Source organism: Sander lucioperca, chromosome 8, assembly GCF_008315115.2.
Source record: "Sander lucioperca isolate FBNREF2018 chromosome 8, SLUC_FBN_1.2, whole genome shotgun sequence".
In the NCBI taxonomy this organism is placed as follows: domain Eukaryota; kingdom Metazoa; phylum Chordata; class Actinopteri; order Perciformes; family Percidae; genus Sander; species Sander lucioperca.
The window spans coordinates 39,940,863-39,957,670 of NC_050180.1; the positions used below are offsets into that span (position 1 = coordinate 39,940,863).

Sequence of the window (16,808 nt, forward strand, 5' to 3'; positions counted from 1 at the left end):
TATTCCCTATTCTCCCTACTCTCCTCCCTATTCTCCTACGTCTCCACTCTCCCTACTCTCCTTTCTCCTACTCTCCCTATTCTCCTACTCTCCCTAATTTCTCCTACTCTCCCTATTCTCCTATTCCTCCTCCTCTCTCTCCCTTACTCTCCCTACTCTCACTCTCCTCTCTCCCTATTCTCCCTACGTCTCACCTATTCTCCTATATCTCCCTACTCTCCCACTCTCCCTACTCTCCCTATTCTCCCGACTCTCCCTATTCTCCCTATATTCCCTAGTCTCCCCATGTCGCTCCCTAGTCTCCTATATTCCCTATTCTCCCTATTCTCCCTTTCTCCCGATTCTCACATATTCCCTACTCTCCCTATTCTCCCCTATTCTCCTATCTTCCCCTATATCTCCTAGTCGTCCCTATTCTCCCTACTCTCCCTATTCTCCCTATATTCCCTATTCTCCCCATTCTCCCTACTCTCCCTATTCTCCCTATTCTCCCTATTCTCCCTATATTCCCTATTCTCCCCATTCTCCCTATTCTCCCTATATTCCCTATTCTCCCTATTCTCCCCATTCTCCCTATTCTCCCTATATTCCCTACTCTCCCTATTCTCCCTATTCTCCCTATATTCCCTATTCTCCCTATATTCCCTATTCTCCATATATTCCCTACTCTCCCATATTCCCTATTCTCCCTAATCCCTACTCTCCCTATTCTCCCTATTCTCCCTACTCTCCCTTCTCCCTACTCTCCCTATTCTCCCTATATTCCCTATTCTCCTATATTCCTATTCCCCTATTCTCCCTATATTCCCTATTCTCCCTATATTCCCTATTCTCCCTATATTCCCTACTTCTCCCTATATTCCCTATTCTCCCTATTCCCTATTCTCCCTATATTCCCTATTCTCCCTATTCTCCCTATATTCCCTATTCTCCCTATTCTCCCTATTCTCCCTATATTCCCTATTCTCCCTATTCTCCCTATATTCCCTATTCTCCTTATTCTCCCTATTCTCCCTATATTCCCTATTCTCCCTATTCTCCCTATTCTCCCTATATTCCCTATTCTCCTTATTCTCCCTATTCTCCCTATATTCCCTATTCTCCTTATTCTCCCTATTCTCCCTATATTCCCTATTCTCCCTACTCTTCCTTTCTCCCTATTCTCCCTATATTCCCTATTCTCCTTATTCTCCCTATTCTCCCTATATTCCCTATTCTCCCTACTATCCCTATTCTCCCTATATTCCCTATTCTCCCTACTCTCCCTATTCTCGCCATATATTCCCTACTCTCCCTATTCTCCCTATATTCCCTATTCTCCCTATTCTCCCTATATTCCCTATTCTCCCTATATTCCCTATTCTCCCTATATTCCCTATTCTCCCTATTCTCCCTATATTCCCTATTCTCCCTATATTCCCTATTCTCCCTATATTCCCTACTCTCCCTATATTCCCTATTCTCCCTATATTCCCTACTCTCCCTATTCTCCCTATTCTCCCTATTCTCCCTATATTCCCTATTCTCCCTATTCTCCCTACTCTCCCTTTCTCCCTATTCTCCCTATTCTCCCTATATTCCCTATTCTCCCTATTCTCCCTATTCTCCCTATCTCCCTATCTCTCCCTACTCTCCCTATTCTCCCCTATTCTCCCTATTCTCCCTATATTCCCTATTCTCCCTATATTCCCTATTCTCCCTATATTCCCTATTCTCCCTATATTCCCTATTCTCCCTATATTCCCTACTCTCCCTATATTCCCTACTCTCCCTATATTCCCTATCTCCTATTCCCTACTCTCCCTATTCTCCCTACTCTCCCTATTCTCTCTATATTCCCTATTCTCCCTATTCTCCCTATATTCCCTATTCTCCCTATTCTCCCTATATTCCCTATTCTCCCTATTCTCCCTATTCTCCCTATATTCCCTATTCTCCCTATATTCCCTATTCTCCCTATTCTACCTATATTCCCTATTCTCCCTATTCTCCCTATATCTCCCTATTCTCCCTACTCTCCCTTTCTCCCTATTCTCCCTATTCTCCCTATTCTCCCCATTCTCCCTATTCTCCCTATATTCCCTATTCTCCCTATTCTCCCTATATTCCCTATTCTCCCTATTCTCCCTATATTCCCTATTCTCCCTATTCTCCCTATTCTCCCTACTCTCCCTATTCTCCCTATATTCCCTATTCTCCCTATATTCCATATTCTCCCTACTCTCCCTATATTCCCTATTCTCCCTATATTCCCTACTCTCCCTATTCTCCCTATTCTCCCTACTCTCCCTACTCTCCCTATTCTCCCTACTCTCCCTATTCTCCCTACTCTCCCTATTCTCCCTATTCTCCCTATATTCCCTACTCTCCCTATTCTCCCTATTCTCCCTACTCTCCCTACTCTCCCTATTCTCCCTATTCTCCCTACTCTCCCTATATTCCCTATTCTCCCTATATTCCCTACTCTCCCTATATTCCCTATTCTCCCTATATTCCCTATTCTCCCTATATTCCCTATTCTCCCTATATTCCCTACTCTCCCTATATTCCCTATTCTCCCTATATTCCCTACTCTCCCTATATTCCCTATTCTCCCTACTCTCCCTATTCTCTCTATATTCCCTATTCTCCCTATTCTCCCTATTCTCCCTATATTCCCTATTCTCCCTATTCTCCCTATATTCCCTATTCTCCCTATATTCCCTATTCTCCCTATATTCCCTATTCTCCCTATATTCCCTATTCTCCCTATATTCCCTACTCTCCCTATATTCCCTATTCTCCCTATATTCCCTACTCTCCCTATTCTCCCTATATTCCCTATTCTCCATATATTCCCTATTCTCCCTATTCTCCCTATATTCCCTATTCTCCCTATATTCCCTATTCTCCCTATATTCCCTATTCTCCCTATATTCCCTATTCTCCCTATATTCCCTACTCTCCCTATATTCCCTATTCTCCCTATATTCCCTATTCTCCCTATATTCCCTACTCTCCCTATATTCCCTATTCTCCCTATATTCCCTACTCTCCCTATTCTCCCTACTCTCCCTATTCTCCCTACTCTCCCTATATTCCCTATTCTCCCTATATTCCCTATTCTCCCTATTCTCCCTATTCTCCATATATTCCATATTCTCCCTATTCTCCCTATATTCCCTATTCTCCCTATTCTCCCTACTCTCCCTATTCTCCCTACTCTCCCTATTCTCCCTATATTCCCTATTCTCCCTATTCTCCCTATATTCCCTATTCTCCCTATATTCCCTATATTCCCTATTCTCCCTATATTCCCTATTCTCCCTATATTCCCTACTCTCCCTATATTCCCTATTCTCCCTATATTCCCTATTCTCCTTATTCTCCCTATTCTCCCTATATTCCCTATTCTCCCTATTCTCCCTACTCTCCCTATTCTCTCTATATTCCCTATTCTCCCTATTCTCCCTATTCTCCCTATATTCCCTATTCTCCCTATTCTCCCTACTCTCCCTATTCTCCCTATTCTCCCTATATTCCCTATTCTCCCTATATTCCCTATTCTCCCTATTCTCCCTATATTCCCTATTCTCCCTATTCTACCTATATTCCCTATTCTCCCTATTCTCCCTATATTCCCTATTCTCCCTATATTCCCTATTCTCCCTACTCTCCCTTTCTCCCTATTCTCCCTATTCTCCCTATTCTCCCTATTCTCCCCATTCTCCCTATTCTCCCTATATTCCCTATTCTCCCTATTCTCCCTATATTCCCTATTCTCCCTATTCTCCCTATATTCCCTATTCTCCCTATTCTCCCTACTCTCCCTATTCTCCCTATATTCCCTATTCTCCCTATATTCCCTATTCTCCCTATTCTCCCTATTCTACCTATATTCCCTATTCTCCCTATTCTCCCTATATTCCCTACTCTCCCTATTCTCCCTATTCTCCCTACTCTCCCTACTCTCCCTATTCTCCCTACTCTCCCTATTCTCCCTACTCTCCCTATTCTCCCTATTCTCCCTACTCTCCCTACTCTCCCTATTCTCCCTATTCTCCCTACTCTCCCTATATTCCCTATTCTCCCTATATTCCCTACTCTCCCTATATTCCCTATTCTCCCTATATTCCCTACTCTCCCTATATTCCCTATTCTCCCTATATTCCCTACTCTCCCTATATTCCCTATTCTCCCTATATTCCCTACTCTCCCTATATTCCCTATTCTCCCTATTCTCCCTATTCTCCCTATATTCCCTATTCTCCCTATTCTCCCTATTCTCTCTATATTCCCTATTCTCCCTATTCTCCCTATTCTCCCTATATTCCCTATTCTCCCTATTCTCCCTATTCTCCCTATATTCCCTATTCTCCCTATTCTCCCTATATTCCCTATTCTCCCTATATTCCCTATTCTCCCTATATTCCCTATTCTCCCTATATTCCCTATTCTCCCTATATTCCCTATTCTCCCTATATTCCCTACTCTCCCTATTCTCCCTATTCTCCCTATATTCCCTATTCTCCCTATTCTCCCTACTCTCCCTATTCTCCCTATATTCCCTATTCTCCCTATTCTCCCTATTCTCCCTATATTCCCTATTCTCCCTATTCTACCTATATTCCCTATTCTCCCTATTCTCCCTATTCTCCCTATATTCCCTATTCTCCCTATTCTCCCTACTCTCCCTTTCTCCCTATTCTCCCTATATTCCCTATTCTCCCTACTCTCCCTATATTCCCTATTCTCCCTATATTCCCTACTCTCCCTATTCTCCCTATTCTCCCTACTCTCCCTACTCTCCCTATTCTCCCTATTCTCCCTACTCTCCCTTTCTCCCTATTCTCCCTATATTCCCTATTCTCCCTACTCTCCCTATATTCCCTATTCTCCCTATATTCCCTATTCTCCCTATTCTCCCTATTCTCCCTATATTCCCTATTCTCCCTATATTCCCTACTCTCCCTATATTCCCTATTCTCCCTATATTCCCTACTCTCCCTATATTCCCTATTCTCCCTATATTCCCTACTCTCCCTATATTCCATATTCTCCCTATTCTCCCTATATTCCCTACTCTCCCTATATTCCCTATTCTCCCTATTCTCCCTATATTCCATATTCTCCCTATTCTCCCTATTCTCCCTATTCTCCCTACTCTCCCTATATTCCCTATTCTCCCTATTCTCCCTATTCTCCCTATATTCCCTATTCTCCCTATATTCCCTATTCTCCCTATTCTCCCTATATTCCCTATTCTCCCTATTCTCCCTATATTCCCTATTCGGCCTACTCTGCTGATGCCACGGGCCGACCTTGCCCCAGATTTTGAGGCGTTGAGACCAGATCAGTGCCACACGGCAGGACAGGATAACATGTAGAACATGCTGACCAGTAGTAGAAGTAATATCTGTGCCTGTGAAATTATATAATTTGCTTGTGAGATATGACATAATCCAGACACCATACCTGTCTCAGGCAGCCATTACGACCCATATTTGTGTTTATAGTGATGTGTAACCTCTCCCTCTCTCTCTCTCTGTCTCTCTCTCTCTCTCTGTCTCTCTCTCTGTCTCTCTCTCTCTCTCTCTCTCTCTCTCTGTCTCTCTCTCTCTCTCTCTCTGTCTCTCTCTCTCTCTCTGTCTCTCTCTCTCTCTCTGTCTCTCTCTCTCTCTCTCTCTCTCTCTCTCTCTCTCTGTCTCTCTGTCTCTCTCTCTCTCTCTGTCTCTCTCTCTCTCTCTCTCTCTCTGTCTCTCTCTCTCTTTGTCTCTCTCTCTCTGTCTCTCTCTCTCTCTGTCTCTCTCTCTCTCTCTCTGTCCTCTCCTCTCTCTGTCTCTCTCTCTCTCTGTCTCTCTCTCTCTCTCTGTCTCTCTCTCTCTCACTCACACTAAAAAATACTGGGTTATTTTATTAACCCAACCACTGGGTCGAGGCTGGTTAACCCTGTATTATGTATATTCAACCCCATATTGGGTAACTTTCAGTAACCCAGTTGTTGGGTTAATGGTTTTGGACTGTTCCTCAGTCTTCCTTGATCTGAATAACCCAACCAGTGATCATTTTAACCCAGTGGTTTGGTCACATTCAAGTTTGGGTTCCCTCCTTTTTCTTTTCCTCCGAGGCGGGAGACCACTTCTGGAAACGCTTAAGGTTTGTCATTTCTCATTTTTTAGAACACTACCTCTGTCTTCGACAGAAACATGAGCTCGCTAGTTGTTAGTAAGTCATTCTTTTCATAACGGGACAAGCCTGTATAACTTTACTTTACTTTGCCGAAAGCAACCGTTACTGCCCCCTCCAACGGCTATCACTGATGCTAATTAAGCAAACAGCTAGCAAGCTAGCAAGGAGCCTATGCTTACTACAACATTGCTTGCAGTCAAACAGCAGACTTTAGCTCCGGTTACTGGTTACTGACTTGATCTTGATTCATGGTGGTCTACACATAGGGTTGTAATATCCACACTTAGTCAGCATTGCCGGATACGAGTAGCATTTTAGCTCTGATAATCCATTTAGCAACAGTGATTTCTAGCTAACTATGACTCATGCATGCTATAAGGCTAGCGCAAGTTCAAGTATGATAGCGCTAATGCTAGCTAGTTGGCTAATGTTGTAGCATGCTACCTAAGATTTAACTGGAGAATATTTCTAATTCTCTGAGGCAGTGACACATAAACAGTGCTGTTATACCCACTGTGTGTGTGTCTGGGGTAAATCACGAGACAAATTCACTATGATATGAGGTATTATAACGTTTTAAAAAGATCGCTAATGCTAACCGCTAGCTAGCGCTAATTGCTGACTCATGCTGTAAGCTAGCTAGTAGTACAGCTAATAGCGAAGCATTGAAGGTGCATTGCATGCATTCTGTTGATAAAGTAATGTGTGTTTAGTGTAGTTAACACACTTTGATTGTAGAAAGACCACTACACTGTCTTAAGTGATTATGAAAAGACCACTAGCTAGCTAGCTATATGGCAGCAGATTACAGCAACTTCGTTATATTTTCACTAAATAGATAGCTAGACAGACAGACAGACTGCAAAATACACCTCCATACATTGATTGAACATTAACAGATCTTGTTCTTCTCCCCTGTAGCGATTGAATATGGATGACTTTGTTAAATTAAAGTTACCAGAATGGCAACTTCCAGAGCTGATTGACACTTTTGCAGGTAAATGTTATATTGTTGTACTATAGGCCTATTATTAATACTGTTGAATATGTCAGCATTAAAAAATTAGTTACCCTATCCTCATGCATCCCCAATGAAATTATAGGCTACACAATACTCCATTTTGTATACATGTACAACATCTTGACATGTAAGAGCATTATGTAAAATATTCTAACACTGTGTGTGCCACTGAAGACCATGCCTCCCTAAACAGAATCACATTTTGATTACCCATCACCTGTGGTCACCATCGTAGGTCCCTGAAATACCATTTTGATAGTGACAGAAATTCCTCCACTATAGAAGGCAAACAATTGGCATGAGGTTTTATTAACCTTACCATGGCCACAGAATCTATAGTTTAGCTACCTCTTATTTTACCACTACGCACAGCAATACTTTAAATGTAATTTTCTTATTAAAAAATGTGCTGGGGTCTCTCTCTCACTCACTCACTCACTCACACACACACACACACACACACACACACACTCCACGTGCAGACACGGTCTTTGTCACAAGGTGTAACATAAACATAATCCTAAGATTTGAATATTTGGATTTGTGCATTTTTTGAGCTATAAGCTACTCATCCGATAAACTATGATAATACTTAAGTCAAACCATTTTCTTTCTTTACAGGCTCCAAAGACTACATTTCCCTGATGGTTCTGCCAAGCCTGATGCCACCTGCAGTCTTCAGGATGGGCCTGAAAGACCGTGAGGTCTACAGTGTCTGACGCCATGAAGGCCTTCATCGATCTTAAGCCTGTGAGTATTCCTAGACTCACACAGCCCCTTAGATCTAGTGATGCAGGTCTTGTAATTGTAAAATCTGTTAGAAAACATTAGCTGTCAGTCTTTGTCATTCAAGTACTTGATTTGTGGAATATTATTATTTGCAGGTCGGAACAAACATGGTGGAGTACCTTCAGGCAGCAGAGCAGACCAGGCCGTAGCCCTACACCCTGGTGTTGGGAGGAGAGGAGTGCTGCTCACAGCCATTCACCATTCTCAATGGGCCGGCCCTGGAGCAGGACAGCGGTGTCCAAGCTGGACATGTTTGTTTCAAAAGTTTTTATGTGTTCAATATCAATTTCCCAAAGCAGTGTTTCTCTGCTTGGCATTTCCTCCAGGAGGCTGTCTATGGAAGGGGTAATGTGGCCCCATGCGTTGAGTTTTGGAAATTCTCATGTGATAAGGGAATTCTGTCTCTCTGCCTCTCTCTCTCTCTGCCTCTCTCGCTGTCTTTCTGTCTCTCTCTGTCAGTCTATCTCTCTCTCTCTAATATTTAGGAGGAATATAAGGAGGAAAGTAATTATTGTTAATAATTGTTGCTTGGTATTATTATTCCAGTTATTTGATACACATTTTGAAATGAGGTAGGGGTAATGTGGCCCCATCCATTTCTTTTTTGGAAACACTCATGTGATAAGGGAATTGGGCATGTTATTGTTATTCCAGTTTTTCAGTTTTTCTCTTTAAATGAATAAATTAAATATTGTTCAATAAAATCAGTGACATTAATGAAGTGTATGCATTGTGTATTATTAATATTAAAAATATAGTAATTTTATGGATTAAAGAATAACTAAATGAATGAGTCAAATATCAACCCAACAAGGGGGTCAGTTGAACTCATTATTGGGCTGGTGGGTCTGACCCAGTAATGAGTTGCATTAACCCAACGTTGGTGTCACAATGACCCAGGTTTGGGTTTGTTGGAGCAACCCTTCTACTGGGTTAAAATTTCAACCCAACTCAAAAAGTCAAATCAACCCAGGATGTGTTCTGTCCTATATTGCACCAGGAACTGGGTTGGGAATAACCCAATTTGGGTTATTTTCAGCCCAGTATTTTTTAGTGTGTATTCTCCCTACTCTCCCTTTCTCCCCATTCTCCCTATTCTCCCTATATTCCCTACTCTCCCTATTCTCCCTACTCTCCCTATTCTCCCTATATTCCCTATTCTCCCTATTCTCCCTACACACTAAAAAATACTGGGCTGAAAATAACCCAAATTGGGTTATTCCCAACCCAGTTCCTGGTGCAATATAGGACAGAACACATCCTGGGTTGATTTGACTTTTTGAGTTGGGTTGAAATTTTAACCCAGTAGAAGGGTTGCTCCAACAAACCCAAACCTGGGTCATTGTGACACCAACGTTGGGTTAATGCAACTCATTACTGGGTCAGACCCACCAGCCCAATACTGAGTTCAACTGACCCCCTTGTTGGGTTGATATTTGACTCATTCATTTAGTTATTCTTTAATCTATAAAATTACTATATTTTTAATAATAATAATACACAATGCATACACTTCATTAATGTCACTGATTTTATTGAACAATATTTAATTTACTCATTTAAAGAGAAAAACTGAAAAACTGGAATAACAATAACATGCCCAATTCCCTTATCACATGAGTGTTTCCAAAAAAGAAATGCATGGGGCCACATTACCCCTACCTCATTTCAAAATGTGTATCAAATAACTGGAATAATAATACCAAGCAACAATTATTAACAATAATTAATTTCCTCCTTATATTCCTCCTAAATATTAGAGAGAGAGAGATAGACAGACAGAGAGAGACAGAAAGACAGCGAGAGAGACAGAGAGAGAGGCAGAGAGACAGAATTCCCTTATCACATGAGAATTTCCAAAACTCAAACGCATGGGGCCACATTACCCCTTCCATAGACAGCCTCCTGGAGGAAATGCCAAGCAGAGAAACACTGCTTTGGGAAATTGATATTGAACACATAAAAACTTTTGAAACAAACATGTACAGCTTGGACCTCTCTGTCCTGCTCCAGGGCCGGCCCACTGAGACCGGTGGATGGCTGTGAGCAGCACTCCTCTCCTCCCAACACCAGGGTGTAGGGCTACGGCCTGGTCTGGTCTGCTGCCTGAAGGTACTCCACCATGTTTGTTCCGACCTACAAATAATAATATTCCACAAATCAAGTACTTGAATGACAAAGACTGACAGCTAATGTTTTCTAACAGATTTTACAATTACAAGACCTGCATCACTAGATCTAAGGGGCTGTGTGAGTCTAGGAATACTCACAGGCTTAAGATCGATGAAGGCCTTCATGGCGTCAGACACTGTAGTCCTCACGGTCTTTCAGGCCCATCCTGAAGACTGCAGGTGGCATCAGGCTTGGCAGAACCATCAGGGAAATGTAGTCTCTGGAGCCTGTAAAGAAAGAAAATGGTTTGACTTAAGTATTATCATAGTTTATCGGATGAGTAGCTTATAGCTCAAAAAATGCACAAATCCAAATATTTAAATCTTAGGATTATGTTTATGTTATACCTTGTGACAAAGACCGTGTGTGTGTGTGTGTGAGTGAGTGAGTGAGTGAGTGAGTGAGTGAGTGAGAAAGAGAGAGAGAGAGAGACCCCAGCACATTTTTTAATAAGAAAATTACATTTAAAGTATTGCTGTGCACAATGGTAGACAGATGAGTAGTGGTAAAATAAGAGGCAGCTAAACTATAGATGCTGCGGCCATGGTAAGGTTAATAAAACCTCATGCCAATTGTTTGCCTTCTATAGTGGAGGAATTTCTGTCACTATCAAAATGGTATTTCAGGGACCTACAATGGTGACAAAATGTGATTCTGTTTAGGGAGGCATGGTCTTCAGTGGCACACACAGTGTTAGATTATTTTACATAATGCTCTTACATGTCAAGATGTTGTACATCTATATAAAATGGAGTATTGTGTAGCCTATAATTTCATTGGGAATGCATGAGGATAGGGTAGCTAATTTTTTAATGCTGACATATTCAACAGTATTAATAATAGGCCTATAGTACAACAATATAACATTTACCTGCAAAATGGTCCATCAGCTCCAGAAGTTGCCATTCTGGTAACTTTAGTTTAACAAAGTCATCCATATTCAATCGCTACAGGGGAGAAGAACAAGATCTGTTACTGTTCAATCAATGTATGGAGGTGTATTTTGCAGTCTGTCTGTCTGTCTAACTATCTATTTAGTGAAAATATAACGAAGTTGCTGTAATCTACTGCCATGTAGCTAGCTAGCTAGTGGTCTTTTCATAATCACTTAAAACAGTGTAGTGGTATTTCTACAATCAAAGTGTGTTAACTACACTAAACACACATTACTTTATCAACAGAATGCATGCAATGCACCTTCAATGCTTCGCTATTAGCTGTACTACTAGCTAGCTTACAGCATGAGTCAGCAATTAGCGCTAGCTAGCGGTTAGCATTAGCGATCTTTTTAAAACGTTATAATACCTCATATCATAGTGAATTTGTCTCGTGATTTGCCCCAGACACACACACAATGGGTATAAAAGCACTGTTTATGTGTCACTCCCTCAGAGAATTAGAAATATTCTCCAGTTAAATCTTAGGTATCATGCTACAACATTAGCCAACTAGCTAGCATTAGCGCTATCATACTTGAACTTGCGCTAGCCTTATAGCAGGCATGAGTCATAGTTAGCTAGAGATCACTGTTGCTAAATGGATTATCAGAGCTAAAATGCTACTCGTATCCGGCAATGCTGACTAAGTGTGGATATTACAACCCTATGTGTAGACCACCATGAATCAAGATCAAGTAAGTAACCAGTAACCGGAGCTAAAGTCTGCTGTTTGACTGCAAGCAATGTTGTAGTAAGCATAGGCTCCTTGCTAGCTTGCTAGCTGTTTGCTTAATTAGCATCAGTGATAGCCGTTGGAGGGGGCAGTAACGGTTGCTTTCGGCAAAGTAAAGTAAAGTTATACAGGCTTGTCCCGTTATGAAAAGAATGACTTACTAACAACTAGCGAGCTCATGTTTCTGTCGAAGACAGAGGTAGTGTTCTAAAAAATGAGAAATGACAAACCTTAAGCGTTTCCAGAAGTGGTCTCCCGCCTCGGAGGAAAAGAAAAAGGAGGGAACCCAAACTTGAATGTGACCAAACCACTGGGTTAAAATGATCACTGGTTGGGTTATTCAGATCAAGGAAGACTGAGGAACAGTCCAAAACCATTAACCCAACAACTGGGTTACTGAAAGTTACCCAATATGGGTTGAATATACATAATACAGGGTTAACCAGCCTCGACCCAGTGGTTGGGTTAATAAAATAACCCAGTATTTTTTAGTGTGTATATTCCCTACTCTCCCTATATTCCCTACTCTCCCTATATTCCCTACTCTCCCTATATTCCCTATTCTCCCTATATTCCCTACTCTCCCTATTCTCCCTATTCTCCCTACTCTCCCTTTCTCCCTATTCTCCCTATTCTCCCTATATTCCCTATTCTCCCTATTCTCCCTATATTCCCTATTCTCCCTATTCTCCCTATATTCCCTATTCTCCCTATATTCCCTATGCTCCCTATATTCCCTATTCTCCCTATATTCCCTACTCTCCCTATATTCCCTATTCTCCCTATATTCCCTACTCTCCCTTTCTCCCTATTCTCCCTATTCTCCCTATATTCCCTATTCTCCCTATTCTCCCTATTCTCCCTATATTCCCTATTCTCCCTATTCTCCCTATATTCCCTATTCTCCCTATTCTCCCTATTCTCCCTATATTCCCTATTCTCCCTATTCTCCCTATATTCCCTACTCTCCCTTTCTCCTTATTCTCCCTATTCTCCCTATATTTCCTATTCTCCCTATTCTCCCTATTCTCCCTATTCTCCCTACTCTCCCTTTCTCCCTATTCTCCCTATATTCCCTATTCTCCCTATTCTCCCTATATTCCCTATTCTCCCTATTCTCCCTATTCTCCCTATTCTCCCTACTCTCCCTTTCTCCCTATTCTCCCTATATTCCCTATTCTCCCTACTCTCCCTATTCTCCCTATATTCCCTATTCTCCCTATATTCCCTATTCTCCCTATATTCCCTATTCTCCCTATATTCCCTACTCTCCCTATATTCCCTATTCTCCCTATATTCCCTACTCTCCCTATTCTCCCTATTCTCCCTATTCTCCCTATATTCCCTATTCTCCCTATTCTCCCTATATTCCCTATTCTCCCTATATTCCCTACTCTCCCTATATTCCCTATTCTCCCTATATTCCCTACTCTCCCTTTCTCCCTATTCTCCCTATATTCCCTATTCTCCCTATTCTCCCTATTCTCCCTACTCTCCCTATTCTCCCTACTCTCCCTATTCTCCCTATTCTCCCTATTCTCCCTACTCTCCCTATTCTCCCTACTCTCCCTATTCTCCCTATATTCCCTACTCTCCCTATTCTCCCTATTCTCCCTATTCTCCCTATATTCCCTATTCTCCCTATTCTCCCTATATTCCCTATTCTCCCTATATTCCCTACTCTCCCTATATTCCCTATTCTCCCTATATTCCCTACTCTCCCTTTCTCCCTATTCTCCCTATTCTCCCTACTCTCCCTATTCTCCCTATTCTCCCTATTCTCCCTATATTCCCTACTCTCCCTTTCTCCCTATTCTCCCTATTCTCCCTATATTCCCTATTCTCCCTATTCTCCCTACTCTCCCTATTCTCCCTATTCTCCCTACTCTCCCTTTCTCCCTATTCTCCCTATTCTCCCTATTCTCCCTATTCTCCATATTCCCTATTCTCCCTATTCTACCTATATTCCCTATTCTCCCTATTCTCCCTATTCTCCCTATATTCCCTATTCTACCTATATTCCCTATTCTCCCTATTCTCCCTATTCTCCCTATATTCCCTATTCTCCCTATTCTCCCTATTCTCCCTATTCTCCCTATATTCCCTATTCTCCCTATTCTCCCTATATTCCCTACTCTCCCTATTCTCCCTATTCTCCCTACTCTCCCTATTCTCCCTATATTCCCTATTCTCCCTATTCTCCCTATTCTCCCTACTCTCCCTATTCTCCCTATATTCCCTACTCTCCCTATTCTCCCTATATTCCCTACTCTCCCTATATTCCCTATTCTCCCTATATTCCCTACTCTCCCTATTCTCCCTATTCTCCCTATTCTCCCTACTCTCCCTATTCTCCCTACTCTCCCTATTCTCCCTACTCTCCCTACTCTCCCTATTCTCCCTACTCTCCCTATTCTCCCTATTCTCCCTATTCTCCCTACTCTCCCTACTCTCCCTATTCTCCCTACTCTCCCTACTCTCCCTATTCTCCCTATTCTCCCTATATTCCCTACTCTCCCTATATTCCCTATTCTCCCTATATTCCCTATTCTCCCTATATTCCCTACTCTCCCTATATTCCCTATTCTCCCTATATTCCCTACTCTCCCTTTCTCCCTATTCTCCCTATATTCCCTATTCTCCCTATTCTCCCTATTCTCCCTACTCTCCCTATTCTCCCTACTCTCCCTATTCTCCCTATTCTCCCTATTCTCCCTACTCTCCCTATTCTCCCTACTCTCCCTATTCTCCCTATATTCCCTACTCTCCCTATTCTCCCTATTCTCCCTATTCTCCCTATATTCCCTATTCTCCCTATTCTCCCTATATTCCCTATTCTCCCTATATTCCCTACTCTCCCTATATTCCCTATTCTCCCTATATTCCCTACTCTCCCTTTCTCCCTATTCTCCCTATTCTCCCTACTCTCCCTATTCTCCCTATTCTCCCTATTCTCCCTATATTCCCTACTCTCCCTTTCTCCCTATTCTCCCTATTCTCCCTATATTCCCTATTCTCCCTATTCTCCCTACTCTCCCTATTCTCCCTATTCTCCCTACTCTCCCTTTCTCCCTATTCTCCCTATTCTCCCTATTCTCCCTATTCTCCATATTCCCTATTCTCCCTATTCTACCTATATTCCCTATTCTCCCTATTCTCCCTATTCTCCCTATATTCCCTATTCTACCTATATTCCCTATTCTCCCTATTCTCCCTATTCTCCCTATATTCCCTATTCTCCCTATTCTCCCTATTCTCCCTATTCTCCCTATATTCCCTATTCTCCCTATTCTCCCTATATTCCCTACTCTCCCTATTCTCCCTATTCTCCCTACTCTCCCTATTCTCCCTATATTCCCTATTCTCCCTATTCTCCCTATTCTCCCTACTCTCCCTATTCTCCCTATATTCCCTACTCTCCCTATTCTCCCTATATTCCCTACTCTCCCTATATTCCCTATTCTCCCTATATTCCCTACTCTCCCTATTCTCCCTATTCTCCCTATTCTCCCTACTCTCCCTATTCTCCCTACTCTCCCTATTCTCCCTACTCTCCCTACTCTCCCTATTCTCCCTACTCTCCCTATTCTCCCTATTCTCCCTATATTCCCTACTCTCCCTATTCTCCCTACTCTCCCTACTCTCCCTATTCTCCCTATTCTCCCTACTCTCCCTACTCTCCCTATTCTCCCTACTCTCCCTACTCTCCCTATTCTCCCTATTCTCCCTATATTCCCTATTCTCCCTATATTCCCTATTCTCCCTATATTCCCTACTCTCCCTATATTCCCTATTCTCCCTATATTCCCTACTCTCCCTATATTCCCTATTCTCCCTATTCTCCCTATATTCCCTACTCTCCCTATATTCCCTATTCTCCCTATATTCCCTACTCTCCCTATATTCCCTATTCTCCCTATTCTCCCTATATTCCCTATTCTCCCTATATTCCCTATTCTCCCTATTCTCCCTACTCTCCCTATATTCCATATTCTCCCTATATTCCCTATTCTCCCTATATTCCCTACTCTCCCTATATTCCCTATTCTCCCTATTCTCCCTATATTCCCTACTCTCCCTATATTCCCTATTCTCCCTATTCTCCCTATATTCCCTACTCTCCCTATATTCCCTATTCTCCCTATTCTCCCTATATTCCCTACTCTCCCTATATTCCCTATTCTCCCTATTCTCCCTATTCTCCCTATTCTCCCTATATTCCCTATTCTCCCTATTCTCCCTATATTCCCTATTCTCCCTATATTCCCTATTCTCCCTATTCTCCCTATTCTCCCTATATTCCCTACTCTCCCTATATTCCCTATTCTCCCTATTCTCCCTATATTCCCTACTCTCCCTATATTCCCTATTCTCCCTATTCTCCCTATTCTCCCTATTCTCCCTATATTCCCTATTCTCCCTATTCTCCCTATATTCCCTATATTCCCTATTCTCCCTATATTCCCTATTCTCCCTATTCTCCCTATATTCCCTATTCTCCCTATTCTCCCTATATTCCCTATTCTCCCTATTCTCCCTATATTCCCTATTCTCCCTATTCTCCCTATATTCCCTATTCGGCCTACTCTGCTGATGCCACGGGCCGACCTTGCCCCAGATTTTGAGGCGTTGAGACCAGATCAGTGCCACACGGCAGGACAGGATAACATGTAGAACATGCTGACCAGTAGTAGAAGTAATATCTGTGCCTGTGAAATTATATAATTTGCTTGTGAGATATGACATAATCCAGACACCATACCTGTCTCAGGCAGCCTTACGCCCATATTTTGTGTTTATTAGTGATGTGTAACCTCTCCCTCGCTGCGCTCTACTGTCTCTATCTCTCTCCTCTCTGTCTCTCTCTCTGTCTCTCTCTCTCTCTCTCCTCTCATCTCTCCTCTCTCTCCTCTCTCTCTGTTGCTGCACCCCCGCGCGCACGCACGCCCCTCACCACAGCAGCAACAGCGACACGTTGGGGCCCATT

General features: G+C 42.3%; 1 protein-coding gene and 1 long non-coding RNA gene across 2 annotated transcripts in view; one reads left to right on the forward strand and one right to left on the reverse strand.

Moving 5' to 3' along the window:
• Positions 1-16,808, forward strand: part of LOC116046602 (galactose-specific lectin nattectin-like) — a 253,084-nt gene that overhangs the window by 58,966 nt on the left and 177,310 nt on the right. The gene's annotated exons all lie outside the window — the stretch shown is intronic.
• Positions 10,016-12,104, reverse strand: LOC116039319. The gene is made up of 4 exons (XR_004102366.2): positions 12,052-12,104; positions 11,022-11,097; positions 10,249-10,377; positions 10,016-10,114 (listed from the first exon to the last, which is right to left on the reverse strand). It is a non-coding gene; the product is annotated as an uncharacterized LOC116039319 (long non-coding RNA).